Source organism: Lucilia cuprina, chromosome 4 (assembly GCF_022045245.1).
Source record: "Lucilia cuprina isolate Lc7/37 chromosome 4, ASM2204524v1, whole genome shotgun sequence".
In the NCBI taxonomy this organism is placed as follows: domain Eukaryota; kingdom Metazoa; phylum Arthropoda; class Insecta; order Diptera; family Calliphoridae; genus Lucilia; species Lucilia cuprina.
This window is the reverse complement of record NC_060952.1, coordinates 47,715,870-47,730,001: the sequence shown is the minus strand read 5'-3', so window position 1 is coordinate 47,730,001 and position 14,132 is coordinate 47,715,870. Positions and strand designations below refer to the sequence as shown.

The 14,132-nt window shown below is 33.6% G+C and overlaps 1 long non-coding RNA gene across 1 annotated transcript; it reads left to right on the top strand.

Annotated features, from left to right (window-relative positions):
* Positions 1 to 2,444: 2,444 nt before the first annotated feature.
* On the top strand, positions 2,445 to 12,534 carry LOC124419854. The gene is made up of 5 exons (XR_006940847.1): positions 2,445 to 2,538; positions 4,539 to 4,703; positions 4,985 to 5,131; positions 12,071 to 12,181; positions 12,274 to 12,534. It is a non-coding gene; the product is annotated as an uncharacterized LOC124419854 (long non-coding RNA).
* Positions 12,535 to 14,132: the final 1,598 nt, after the last annotated feature.

Genomic DNA, 14,132 nt, shown 5'->3' with positions numbered 1-14,132 from the left:
AGCCAGGACATAGTCCTGCGGGCAACTGGCCATCCGTAGTACCAGATTATGCGGTGCTCTGGTCAGACCTCTGGCAATCTATGCAAGGACTAAGCCAAGCGGTAGACTAAAACACCAATTTTTCAATCCCGGTCAGATTGGAGGTATTGGTCCCTCTTTATACTCCGGGATTGCAATAACACCAAGGCGGAGGTCTTCGCCAAGGTAACATGCCCCCAAGGGACAGCAAATAGGGAGTCAGATGTCCATCTCAAATCGCCCATCCCATCCATGTCTGTTACCTATCCCTTCTACACTTAACAGATACAGACCCTTACACCCGCCTTCCAACGCCCTTTCTGTTATCAACAGTCCCCAAAATTAAATATTTTACACCATCATTTTTCTCAATACGCTAACATTAATCAAGATTTTTTTGAACACATTAATACATTCTATACTTAACAAACCTAATGTTTCTCTTACAGCTAGTACATAATCATTGTACACGTATTTACCATTGGAACCTGCCAGCCGTTACTTTCTTTTCTTTAAATCTTTTAAAATTTCCAATTGAATTTCATATATTTTTTTTGATATATAGTTAAATGTATTTTTCCTATTTTATAGAGCTCAAAGTATAACAAGTAGTCCGACTCTCACATATAGGAAATTAATCTCTCACATCTACGAATTCCGTGTGAATTTAACTCTCTTGTGAGAAATTTAAACTTTTCAAAACACTCAAAAGTTTACCTTACTTTTTTGACCACTTTTAAGGATCGTACGCGAAATTTCAGCTATCCATTAAAAATCTTATTTTTTTTTTAAATAGATCTATCGCAATTTCCACATAAAATAATGTTTAATTTTCTTAAATTGGAAAAAATAATTTTTTCTATTTTTTGACATTTCATTTTTGTTGTTGTTGAATTTTAATTTACAAACAGAGTTTCAATTTTTGGTATTGAAAATTCAAACAAATTTAAAAATTTCATTTTTTTATAAAACTCTGTGTGTTCAAAATGCACCAACACATATACATTTTTGTTACCAACACATATTTAGAGTTAGGAACTTTTTCACTAACACATGCTTAGAGTTAGGTACTGCTGTCAAAGAGTCGGACTACTTGTTATACTTTGATAAAGCCCAAGTTAATTTTTTTCCTTTTCTTCACAGGACTATACACTAAGCTAACACCTAAAGGAGCTCCCTGAGGATGTATGGACTATTCCAACGGCGAAACTATATTTATTCCACTAACAAATTAACTAACGTGTGCCCTTATAGGTACGAAAAAAAATACATTTATTTATACTCCTGTTAAATTATTTTTCTATACACTTTTTGTTTCCTTTTTTTTGATAATATAAACTAAATCAGAAATGGTTGTGGAGGTTTGTTTCCTATCTTAAAAAATATACACTGAACGATTACACTACATCAAATATTTTCTCACGGGACACAACTTATTATAACTTATAATATAACTTATTCTAAAAATTTTATATTTTGTAGTAACCCTTATTGCTTGGCTTTAATAATAAAATCTTTGTTTCACTAGAAATCACTGGTGTCTTAAATAAATTACTTATCTTTGATATGGTAGAATAATGTTGAATATTGATGTTACAACGCGTTCTTGCTCAGGGTCTCCCAGTATAAATATTGGCATCCCAGTATCAAAACTACGTTAATACTCTGGCGTTCACTTTGTTTGTAGCCTTCAGAACGTATTGGAATCCGTCAGGAATTATGAATTTAAAAAAAATTTAAACAAACGCAAAAAAAAATATCTTCGACCCAAGGCACTATCACGCTTAATAACTTTTCTTTTATAATGTAGTTATATATTTTTCTTTTCGTTGGCTTATTTTTATAAATGTTCATAAATTGACTATATTCTTTTTTTACTACTTATTGGCTTATGCATTTAGACACACTGCGAAACAACTTGCTTTCACATTTACTCAAAAGAAATGCCCCTAAACATGCTAAAACTTCACTTTTATATCTTCAAATAATTACGGTATTTATTTATTTATTAAACCGGTTTGAAATTTCCATTATGTGAATATTAATTCCCTCCAATTCTTCATCTTTTCTATAAATTTCCAAACATTTCTACCTAAAATTTTATATATTTTAACAATTCTGTCCTTACTCCACTTTCTTCCTGCCCTGAAACCTTATATTTATTAATTTTTCCCATGATCCTTATAATTTCTCCATATTTTCCTCTATTTCGATCCTATCACCTACCAGGCTATCAATTTTTTAGCAACTAAAAAGATTTCATTCAAATTTATAATTATTACTACTTTGAATTCAAACCGCTAGCTTACAACTTTATTTATTTTTCTACGCATCTCTTTCGAGTTGCCAACTATTAATAAATCCTCGTACTATACAACACTACAATCTATACTGTCACACAAACAAATATTTCATTGACACTTAGACACATGGTAAGTAAACAAAACACACATTTCACTAATAATATGTTTTCTTCTTTTTTTTTCTTTTCAGGTTTTCTGGACGAGAGGTTCCCAGGATGTAAGTATCGTTCCAGTTCATATTTTTTTTCTACTAATGTTTTATTTATTTTTTTTGGACTAACAACAACTAACAAACAAAACAACCTAACCAAATTTAATTACTAACCATAAACTGTCGCAACCACTGGGTGTTATGCAATCCCGGGGTATAAAGAGGGCCCAATACCTCCAGTCTGACCGGGACTGAAAAATTGGTTGTCTCAGTCTACTGCTTGGCTTAGCCCTTGCATAGATTGCCAGAGGTCTGACCAGAGCACCGCATAATCTGGTACTACGGGTGGCCAGTTGCCCGCAGGACTATGTCCTGGCTGGTCAGTTGGTTGAGGTTCCTTCGGGATCCACGTAGTGGCTGTTGGTTGAACCCAAATTCGCGGGAAGAGAATAAGTGGCGGTTAAAAGACTGATGCATAATAATGGCCAATATTTCGGGATAAGGTTCGGTGCTGTTGCCGAAAATCAACAGATACCCCATAGAGGAGTGACTGTGGGACTAAGCGTTGGAAATGAGTTGGTGTCAATTGTATATGATACAGAATGAATGTAGAGGTATACGGGCCTTACCCCACCCGTATACCTAAATGAGTGTGTCGTATGTTTTTCTCTATGAATGTGTCGAATAAATGAGATGTGTGCTGGGTTGAATGATGATGGATGAAAGATATCATATACAAGAGATACCGATTAATTTTCCTTCCTTGTCCAGATGTGTTCAGAGTTTACTCTGTTCATATCAGACTTGCCACAGCGTGTCACTGTGAGTAAGAACGATGTCTACGGCTTATTGATGGATCGTGCTTCGGTCCACCGGTTACGTCTCTAGGTGCTGTTGCCGAATCAACAGAGCCATAGTAGTGTGGTTGTTTTACAACGTGACTACTTTGGCAAGAGATTAGATAGCTCGAGTACTCCAGCAAAGTACTTGCGCATGGTACCGGTCATAGCCAATGTGCAAAAATTGCCACCTGCGTCTTCATTGCAGACAAAGGGGCGATGGTAGACCGTTCTCAAGTCTACCCTGTGGATGAAAAAGACCACCGTGAGATAAGGCCGACACGGCAGGTGCTCACGTTAAAACTATCGACAGTCTGCTCCCAACGTGGGGAACTCCCACACCCTGACATCTCATCAGCCGGGCATTCAACCACTACATAAGCCACGGAACACATATGTATAGATATATATGGAAATTTCTCAGGAGACTCACAATGTCCTATTCCTCTTATACGACTGGGAATCGAACTTTTTACAGGTATCGAAAACAGTACATTATTTTATCATTTTCACAGAGTGTCATTGCCTCTAATAATTAATCAAATTTGTTTTACAAATATATTGAACAATTTTCATTTATGCATTATGAAATAGATTTTTTTGTTTATTTTCAATTTCAAACGGACATTTGATTTTAGTAAAAATAAAATAAAATCAAATTACGAATCCCAAAAGAAAACTATAAAAAATATGTATTTTGCAAAACAAAAAGTTTTGAAAATTTGTTCAAAAGCTCAATACATTTCTAACTACAAAATGTTTTATATTTTCAGATTGCACTATATTTTCAAACAATACCCTATATTAACAGAAAAGCACATAATGTAAACTTCCTTTTAGCAAAGCAAAATATTTCCTTTTTAACTATCATAAAATCATGTAACTACAATACTAGGACGACACTAAACATTTAAATATATAATATAAATCGTGTTCTAATCCTAATATTGCACTTACTCAAATTATATCACAGATTAATATGACTTAATACACTGAAAGAAAATGTTCAACTATTAAGCGTAACATAATACTCTGAAATCTTCGATATGGTCGATAAAATCTTATAATATTGGGACGAAAACAACAAATAAAATAAAGTTAAACTAAATCTAAATAACTAAGTTGTTTTCATAATCCAATATTGCACTACGTTATCGCATATCACAGATCATAAGATTATTATTGCACCTAATTTATTATATTACTTTTCCATTTCCCTTTCAACAGGTTTATCTTGGCTATGGATTATCTGTATTATGTATATTGGAGAAAACTACCGACTATTACTTTTTCCGCACTGAAAAATGCATAGTGGCACCCCATAGTTGCTTCAGATACCTCTTCCTTTCCTGTAATTGGTCCCCGACCAACTGTAGCACGTATAGTGCAAACGTAAATACTTGTATACATAAATAAAAATATAATTAATTACTACTCTAACTGGTATCTTTGCCGCTTCATGGAAACGCCTCTATCATTATCATTAACCATCAGAAATTCATCAACATACATTATATGATCTCTAAAAACTTTGTCTTGAAAAGATTTTGAAATCATTACACATATCCCATAACTTCCACATCCTGTCTATTATCCTACTACGGGAAGTATAACAAAAAAAAACTAATTAATCATTACCGTACTTTGTTACTTTTTCTATATTTTCTTTACAGCACGTTATGCCTTTTGGACTACGTTACTTGATTTTATCAGTTGGAAATTGCCTATTTGCCTAGAGACTATACAATGCTTTGGGACATTACGAATTTCATCACAGATATATAATATTATCTGGTAGATGATTTATGCTCATAGCCAAGGTGAGTAGAAACCTATATCACAGATTGTTCATTATCATTGTTTGTCCTGATTTTCGTTTGAGTTGTTTTATATCCTAATATCTTTAGAATGATATACACCTATCGGTTTGCCTTGAATTGTTTTCAATTCGTACATATTGTTTCCTACCGCTTTAACAATTCTACATTTTAAGAACTTTTTACAAAATTTTGAATTTATATTTTTACTAAAATTGCTTTAAATGGTATTCCTTCGATAAACTTCCTGTCCCGGTAGATACCTAACAGTTCTAGAACCTCTATTATATCTATCCGCGCATTTATCGTAAGCCTTTTGCATATTTTGTCTCATTTTCTCTCTTATCAAATCCATTTTATCATTCCTATGCAGTTCTATAATTTCGTGGTCTGTTAGTGATTGTAATTTTCGCCCTAATTTGTAATCCGCTCCACTGGTATACATATGATAACCAAAAAGAGCGAAAAATGGTGTTATACCTATGGCTGCATGAACGGAAGTTCTCAGAGCACATTATATTTCGGAAAGATACATATCCCAATCTCTCGTTGAGATAAGATCTTATTGCCGCCAATACTGACTGATTTACACGCTCACTTGTGTTACTTTGAGGTGAATACACAGCAGTTTTCAGGTGTTGTATTTTATAAATATTCATTAGATTTTCAAAGGCTTTTGCTACAAATTGAGCACCATTGTCACTGTGTATGACTTCCGTCACCCCAAATTTGTGAAATATTTCATGAACTAAGTAGTTAATTACGTTCTTAGTAGTCGCTTCCTTCATTGCCTTTAAAAACGTAAACTTGGTGAAATGGTCTACTACTATAAATATATATGTGTTTCGTTTTTTAGATCGGGGATATTTTCCCATGAAATCGATATATAATTTCTGAAACGGCCTTTCCGTTACCACCATTTTACCGATTTCCGGTCGAAGATTTGTGTTACAAGATTTGCTCTCTTTACATGTTTGACAAGCGTTTACGAAATTCTTAACTTGAATTGACATTTTTGGCCAATAGTAAAACCGTTTTATCCTTTCCAATGTTTTTGCTATTCCGCCGTGTGCATTTGTTGGCAAGGAGTGAGCGTTTTCAATTATGGGTTGTGTGATGGATGCTGGTATCCATAACTTCCATGGACTTTCGACGGTTGATTCAAAACAGGTTTTCTTATAAACATATCCATTTTCTACCTTCAGGTCTGGCAAATATTTAGCATTTTCTTCTATTTGTTTTATTATCTCGAGATATACTTCATTTTCAAACTCATTTGTTTCGAACCCCAGTAGATCCGTTATGTTTATTTCATCTACAATTGGAAGTCTTGATAACATGTCTGCCACAACATTCTCGGAACCCTTTCGGTGCTGAATATCAAAATCATAGGCCTGTAATTGAAGTGACCATCTAGCTAGTCGACCTGAAAGATCCTTCATGGACATGAGCCATTTCAGGCTTGCGTGGTCTGTCACGATCGTAAATGGCATCATTTCGATATATTGCCTGAATCTTTTTACAGCCATAACCGCAGCCAAGCACTCTTTTTCAGTCACGGTATAATTTCTTTGACATGAGTTTAATTTTTGCGAATAGGGTGTTCGTTTTGGTCCTCGTGTAATTGATATAATACCGCACCGATTCCGTACTCACATGCATCGCATTGTATAAAAAATCTCCTTGAGAAATCAGCATGACGCAGTACTGGAGCTGAAGTAAGCGATTTTTTTAAACTTTCAAATGATTTAATGGCTTCCGGTGTCATTTCAAATTTGAGCTTCGACTTTTTCAATGTATCGGTTAAAGGGGCAGCTATGACAGAAAAGTTCCCTATGAAACGGCGATACCATCCAGCGGTTCCTAAAAAGCTTCGCACTTCCCTCACCGACTTTGGTATTTTGATTTCGGTTATGGCCTTTATTTTATCCGGATCAGTTTTCAGCATGCCATTACCTATTATGAACCCCAAATACTTCAGCTGTTTATAACAAAACTGAGACTTTTTTAGTCCTATAGTTAGATTTGCTTTTTTCAAACACTTCGCAACTTCTTCTAAAAGGTGTATGTGTCTGTCGAAATCATTAGAGATGATTAACAGATCGTCAAGGTAAATGAACACATTGTCTTTTAGATCCTGAGGTATAACTTTGTCCATTAGTCCAGATAAGCGTTGTGCCTCGTTACATAGACCAAATGGCATGACTCGGAATTGGTAAAGCGGTCTTCCGGCAACGGGAAAGGCGGTATATGGTCTACTTTCTGGTTCTAACTCGATTTGCCAAAAAGCATATTTCAAATCGACGCTACTAATATAATAAGTTTCGTCGATTCTGCTTAGTATACCATCTATATTTTGTAGCGGATACGCTTCTTTTACCGTTAATTTGTTTAACTTTCTTGCATCTCGGCAAAATCGGTTCTTCCCGGGTTTTCTGACTATAGTAGTTCGGTTACTCTACGGACTATCACTCAGTTCTATTACATTCAGACCTAGCATCTTATCTATTTCCGCTTATGTGATTTCCTGTATCGCTGGAGAAATCGGATAGTATCTATCCTTTGCCGGTTCTGCACCCTCTATTAATCTTATGGTATGTCTCTCTAAATCTATTTTTCCTAATCCTTTTTCCTCAAATGTATCGAATTTTCCTATAACGGCTTGTTATTTACTATTCTGCTCATCATCTAACTCATGCGGTCCTAACATATAATCTTTCTCTTTACCTATTAAATCTTCTTTAATTCCGCTTATTTCTATTTCATTTAAACTAATAATATCTGGAGCTAAATTAAACATTCTCCAAAAATCTATTCCTAAATACAATTGTTGTTCCAAGTCTGGACAAAGATACAGAAGTATTTCGTTCTTCTGATCTTTGTACATTATGGATACTTTTATCTTACCTAATATTCTATGGTGTTGACCACTTGCAGTCTTCACGTTAGAGAATATTGGTATTACTTTTAAATCTAATTCCTGTACTAATTCCCTGCAGCCTTTTCCCAAAATACTGACAGTTGCTCCACTATCTAATAATCCTGTAATTTTATGTTCATTGATTTCTACTTCTATGAAAACCCTATTATCTAAATTTTTATCTATATTTCTCACGGCCTCTGCAACTAATCTTCTTGCGTGGCGTTTTTCCATATACTATCGTTTGGATCTTGGTTTCCTATCATTAAATATTCGGGCTTTTATGTGAGCATAATACTTTTCACGTAATTCCACTGGAATCTCATGTTTTCGGACAGGTATATATCTTGCTAAATCATCGAGTTGATTTGATAATTCTACTTGATTTTCCTTTATTGTTGCTGCTATTGATTTTCTGACGGACGCATGTCCCCAGAAGTCACTACGTCCCTGGTTCTGTTTCCTTGCATACATTCTGGACACCTTGGTGCAATTACATTAGGCTTACCGCATCTATAACAAAATACTGCTCTCTCCCGTGAGTCGCAATCTCTAAAACCATGACCTGGGGATTTACAATTCCAACATATCAACACTGGTTTTTGTTGCTTTACATTTATTGCAGCTACTTCCTCATATAATTCCGCATCCTCTTCGTTATCTTCTACATAAACTTCACTAACATTCCGCATAAGACGTTGTTGTGGCAGGTGATTTCGTATATCTTTTCGAGGAAAGTTACGTTCAGCTTCTATACATTCTATCCTCAGTTGTTCTACTGAAGAAACAGCTATTGGGTAAACTATCCTAGCTACATTCTCTCTTACGTTTCGTTTTATTATTTTGATCATATCGTACTCTGGGATTGGTTGTACGAGTTTTGAGCGTAGTTTACACATGGCCTGGAAGAAATAGTCGATGGTTTCGTTTGGTTGCTGCTTTCTTTCAACCAAATCTCTCATGATCTCAAAGTTTGACGTATTCGTTTGGTATTGGTTCAGCAGTTCACTTTTAAGTGTTGGCCATTTCATAACTCCATGCGTGCGAATTCGTAACCAATACCAGTCTCTTGCGGCTCCAGTAACGAGTAAATGAAAATCTCTAAGAATTTCTTCCCAGGGAATGTCGTAGTGGGATTGTAGATGTTCTATTCGGAAAATAAAGTCTTCTATTCCCATGTGAGTATTGTTGCCATCGAAAACAATCCCCCATTTATCCACTCGTATGTATATTTTTTCCAGGTTCCTACTAGTATTTTCTGAATTGTCCCTACTACCTGGAATGCTGCGATTTTCAGACAGAGGATCAGAATTTCCTGCGTTTAATATGTCAGTTGGTGGGTTTGTAGGAAGATTTCCTAGCGGTAAGGGATTTGTTAAGTTGCGATTGGTAGTTGGAAAAATGGTACCATTCGCAAAAGCCACATGAGGGTTTTGAAACGCAAATCTATTGTTTTCTGGGAACATACTGAACCTATTATCTATATTAGTATTGTTTGTGTTGTTTTGTGTAGCCTGCTGAGTGTCAATGGAATCCTGAGTTTGTGATCTACTAGTTGATAATTCCCTAACAACTTTTGTTAATTCACCTACTGATTTTCTTATTCCTTCCATTTCTTCGTGAACCATTTTCTTTACTCGTTCTTCTAATGCTCGTTAAACCTCCAAAGTTTCATCTACCACTAACTCTCTGACCTGTGGGTCTAACACACTTGACGCATTATCTGATGAGGTCTGACTATTATTTACCTGTGCCTCAGCATTTACGTTACTAGCGTTCCTATTTGATCTTGTGTTTATAGTACTGGACAGATCTCTAAACGTATCATTGCTTGATTCCATATTTGATCTATATTTATATTTTCTTTTCTTTCTTTTAACAACTGATGACGTATTCAAATTACTAGATTGTAACGGACGTTTTCTATTAGTTTGGGAACGATTTTCTTATTCATATCCCTCTTGACTAACAAGATCTATATGACTTTTAAAAGCTTCTTTTAAGAATGCCTCTGAGCAATAAAAGATTTGAGACAAATAAAATTTTATAATAACAAAAAAATATAAATATATATGTAAAATAATGATACTAAGGGCTGTTTTCTCATTAGGCGATTATCTTTTTTCCCAACGAAAAACTGCCGATTAAAGAAATTTGGTTTTCTCAATGTCTCATTTGCTTCTATTCTGTCGCAAAACTAACCAGCCCTCATCTGCCGATTATTTATTTCTTGAACAGATAAATTCAATCAGCTGACAGCTGTTCATATTTTTTATGTGGCAATACCTTGAGTTTTTGTAAAAAAAATTAAATAAATTTAAAAAAAATGTTTAATAGAGGAATAAACATTAATTTGATGGAGGATGAAATTTTTCCCACGTTGCTTTTTATCCGTCATCGTTTAAGATTTTATTTATTTTTTCAAATATTTATTTTCTTGATTTAATTTTTTGTTATTTTTTCACATTTGGAAAACAGTTGATGTATGTCACTTGAAGACAGAGTTCCCAACTTTCACATCAATTTTGAGAGGTATTGCCAAATGAAAATAATGTTTTTGTCGGTATATTAAGAAAACCAAAATTGTTAACGGACAGTTTATCAGTCTAATAAATTTATGTCGACATTTACTAACAGGCAGTTTCTCGACACATTGAGAAAACGGGCCTAATAATAAGCTACTTAAATAATCACGTTAATAAATAATAAATAATTCAATAAATATAACAAACAAATAATTATATAAATAATAAATAAAGGAAATGAATACAAATATTAAAATAAGTACATAAACTAATATAACACAAAAACCTGAATACTAAATTCAATATATAACGTAGTAAATATCTAGTTAATGCAAAATAATTATATAAATAAAATTATAAATTTTAGAATAAAAATAAATAAATATATAAACAAATAAATAAATAAATGAATTGATAAAAAATAAAATAATAATCAATAACTAATTAATGAATAAATGAATTATTAAATAAATACATAAATAAATAAATAAATAAATAAATAAATAAATAAATAAATAAATAAATAAATAAATAAATAAGTAAACAAATCAAAAACTTTAATAAAAACACCGTTTTTTATAGTTAAAATCCTAACTCGATATCAATATACAAATTTCCAATTTTACTTTTCTGGGGATTGTTGATATCAGCAGCGGTACGACGGTTTCTATTTTGATTCTCCTTTCATTAAGAGCTATTCGAGTGTTCCTTAAGTCAATATTAAGCAAATATGAATACAAAACATATGAGACAAACAGTTGCTAGTATAACCTACTTCTGATAACTAACTGAGACCAGTAGACAACAGTATCCCGACACAACTGTCCTCAAGTCGTGGACTTGAGCGGCTGTCGTTCTACGTTGCTACTTCTCCACGATTGCAACTTCAGATTGAAACTATTTTATTTTATTTGAGAGTCCGAAAAGTCCCTCATCCACACCGGTCTTACTATCCTCAGCGGCTACTCTATCAGGGGTGTGTTCTCAACCCTCAAATGGACCGAGGCCCGCACAGAATAAATAAAAAAACAGTGACATTAAAACATAATAAAATTACCACTCAAAATCGGGAACACCAGCAAATAGGGAGTCAGATGTGGGACTCCAATCGCCCATCCCATCCATGTCTGTTACCTATCCCTTCTACACTTAACACATACAGACCCTTACACCGGCCTTCCAACGCCCTTTCTGTTATCAACAGTCTCCAAAATTAAATATTTTACACCATCATTTTTCTCAATACGCTAAAATTAATCAAGATTTTTATTGAACACATTAATACATTCTATACTTAACAAATCTAATGTTTCTCTTACAGCTAGTACATAATCATTATACACGTATTTACTATTGGAACCTGCCAGACGTTACTTTCTTTTCTTTAAATCTTTTAAAATTTCCAATTGAATTTCATATATATTTTTTTGATATATAGATAAATGTATTTTTCCTATTTTATAGAGCCCAAGTTAATTTTTTTCCTTTTCTTCACAGGACTATACACTAAGCTAACACCTAAAGGAGCCCCCTGAGGATGTATGGTCTATTCCAATGGCGAAACTATATTTATTCCACTAACAAATTAACTAACGAGTGCCCTTATAGGTACGTAAAAAATACACTTATTTATACTCCTGTTAAATTATTTTTCTATACACTTTTTGTTTCCTTTTTTTTGATAATTTAAACTAAATCAGAAATGGCTGTGGAGGTTTGTTTCCTATCTTAAAAAATATACACTGAACGATTACACTACATCGAATATTTTCTCACGGGACACAACTTATTCTAACTTATAATATAACTTATTCTAAAAATTTTATATTTTGTAGTAACCCTTATTGCTTGGCTTTAATAATAAAATCTTTGTTTCACTAGAAATCACTGGTGTCTTAAATAAATTACTTATCTTTGATATGGTAGAATAATGTTGAATCCTTGATGTTACAACGCGTTCTTGCTCAGGGTCTCCCAGTATAAATATTGACATCCCAGTACCAAAACTACGTTAATACTCTGGCGTTCACTTTGTTTGTAGCCTTCAGAACGTATTGGAATCCGTCAGGAGTTATGAATTTAAAAAAAAATTTAAACAAACGCAAAAAAAAAATATCTTCGACCCAAGGCACTATCACGCTTAATAACTTTTCTTTTATAATGTAGTTATATATTTTTCTTTTCGTTGGCTTATTTTTATAAATGTTCATAAATTGACTATATTTTTTTTTTTTTACTACTTATTGGCTTATACATTTAGACACACTGCGAAACAACTTGCTTTCACATTTACTCAAAAGAAATGCCCCTAAACATGCTAAAACTTCACTTTTATATCTTCAAATAATTACGGTATTTATTTATTTATTACACCGGTTTGAAATTTACATTATGTGAATATTAATTCCCTCCAATTCTTCATCTTTTTTTATAAATTTCCAAACATTTCTACCTAAAATTTTATATATTTTATATTTACTCCACTTTCTTCCTGCCCTGAAACTTTATATTTATTAATTTTTCCTATGATCCTTATAATTTCTCCATATTTTCCTCTATTTCGATCCTATCACCTACCAGGCTATCAGTTTTTTTAGCAACTAAAAAGATTTCATTCAAATTTATAATTATTACTATTTTGAATTCAAACCGCTAGCTTTATTTATTTTTCTACGCACCGCTTTCGAGTTGCCAACTATTAATAAATCCTCGTACTATACAACACTACAATCTATACTGTCACACAAACAAATATTTCATTGACACTTAGACACATGGTAAGTAAACAAAACACACATTTCATTAATAACATGTTTTCTTCTTTTTTTTTCTTTTCAGGTTTTCTGGACGAGAGGTTCCCAGGATGTAAGTATCGTTCCAGTTCATTATTTTTTTCTCTACTAATGTTTTATTTATTTTTTTCCAGGACTAACAACAACTAACAAACAAAACAACCTAACCAAATTTAATTACTAACCATAAACTGTCGCAACCACTGGGATATGGGCTGGAGTTAGTGGCTCCATCAGCAATGTGGCCCCTCCCTATCTAATATTTTAGTAAACCACCGGGACACAGGCCGGAGTTGGTGGCTCCATACTCAATAGTGGCCTCTCCCTGTCTATAAATTTTAGTAAACCACCGGGACACAGGCTGGATTTGGTGGCTCCATACTCAATAGTGGCCTCTCCCTGTCTATCACATTATTTATATTTCTAAAAATGAGGGACTCGAGGCAACAGGTACCATTTGACCTCCTCCCGAAGCGTTATCCTAAGGGACCCCCACGCAAAATTTTTTTTCGGCACCAATGGTGTTACGGGTCTACGGTGGAGGACGTCAAGCTGTACCTTACCACCCCCGCAACAACATAATTGTAAAGGAATCGCAATTTCAGAAAGATATAAAACACAAAAATTGGTAGGAAAATTTTAAAGTTATTGCACATTCCCCAGACCATTAACGTGTCTTACAGCTCATATATTAAAAATGTAAAAAGAAACATTTTCATACTTTAAATATATTTATAATTACTCAAATAAAAGTATTTAGTCGTATA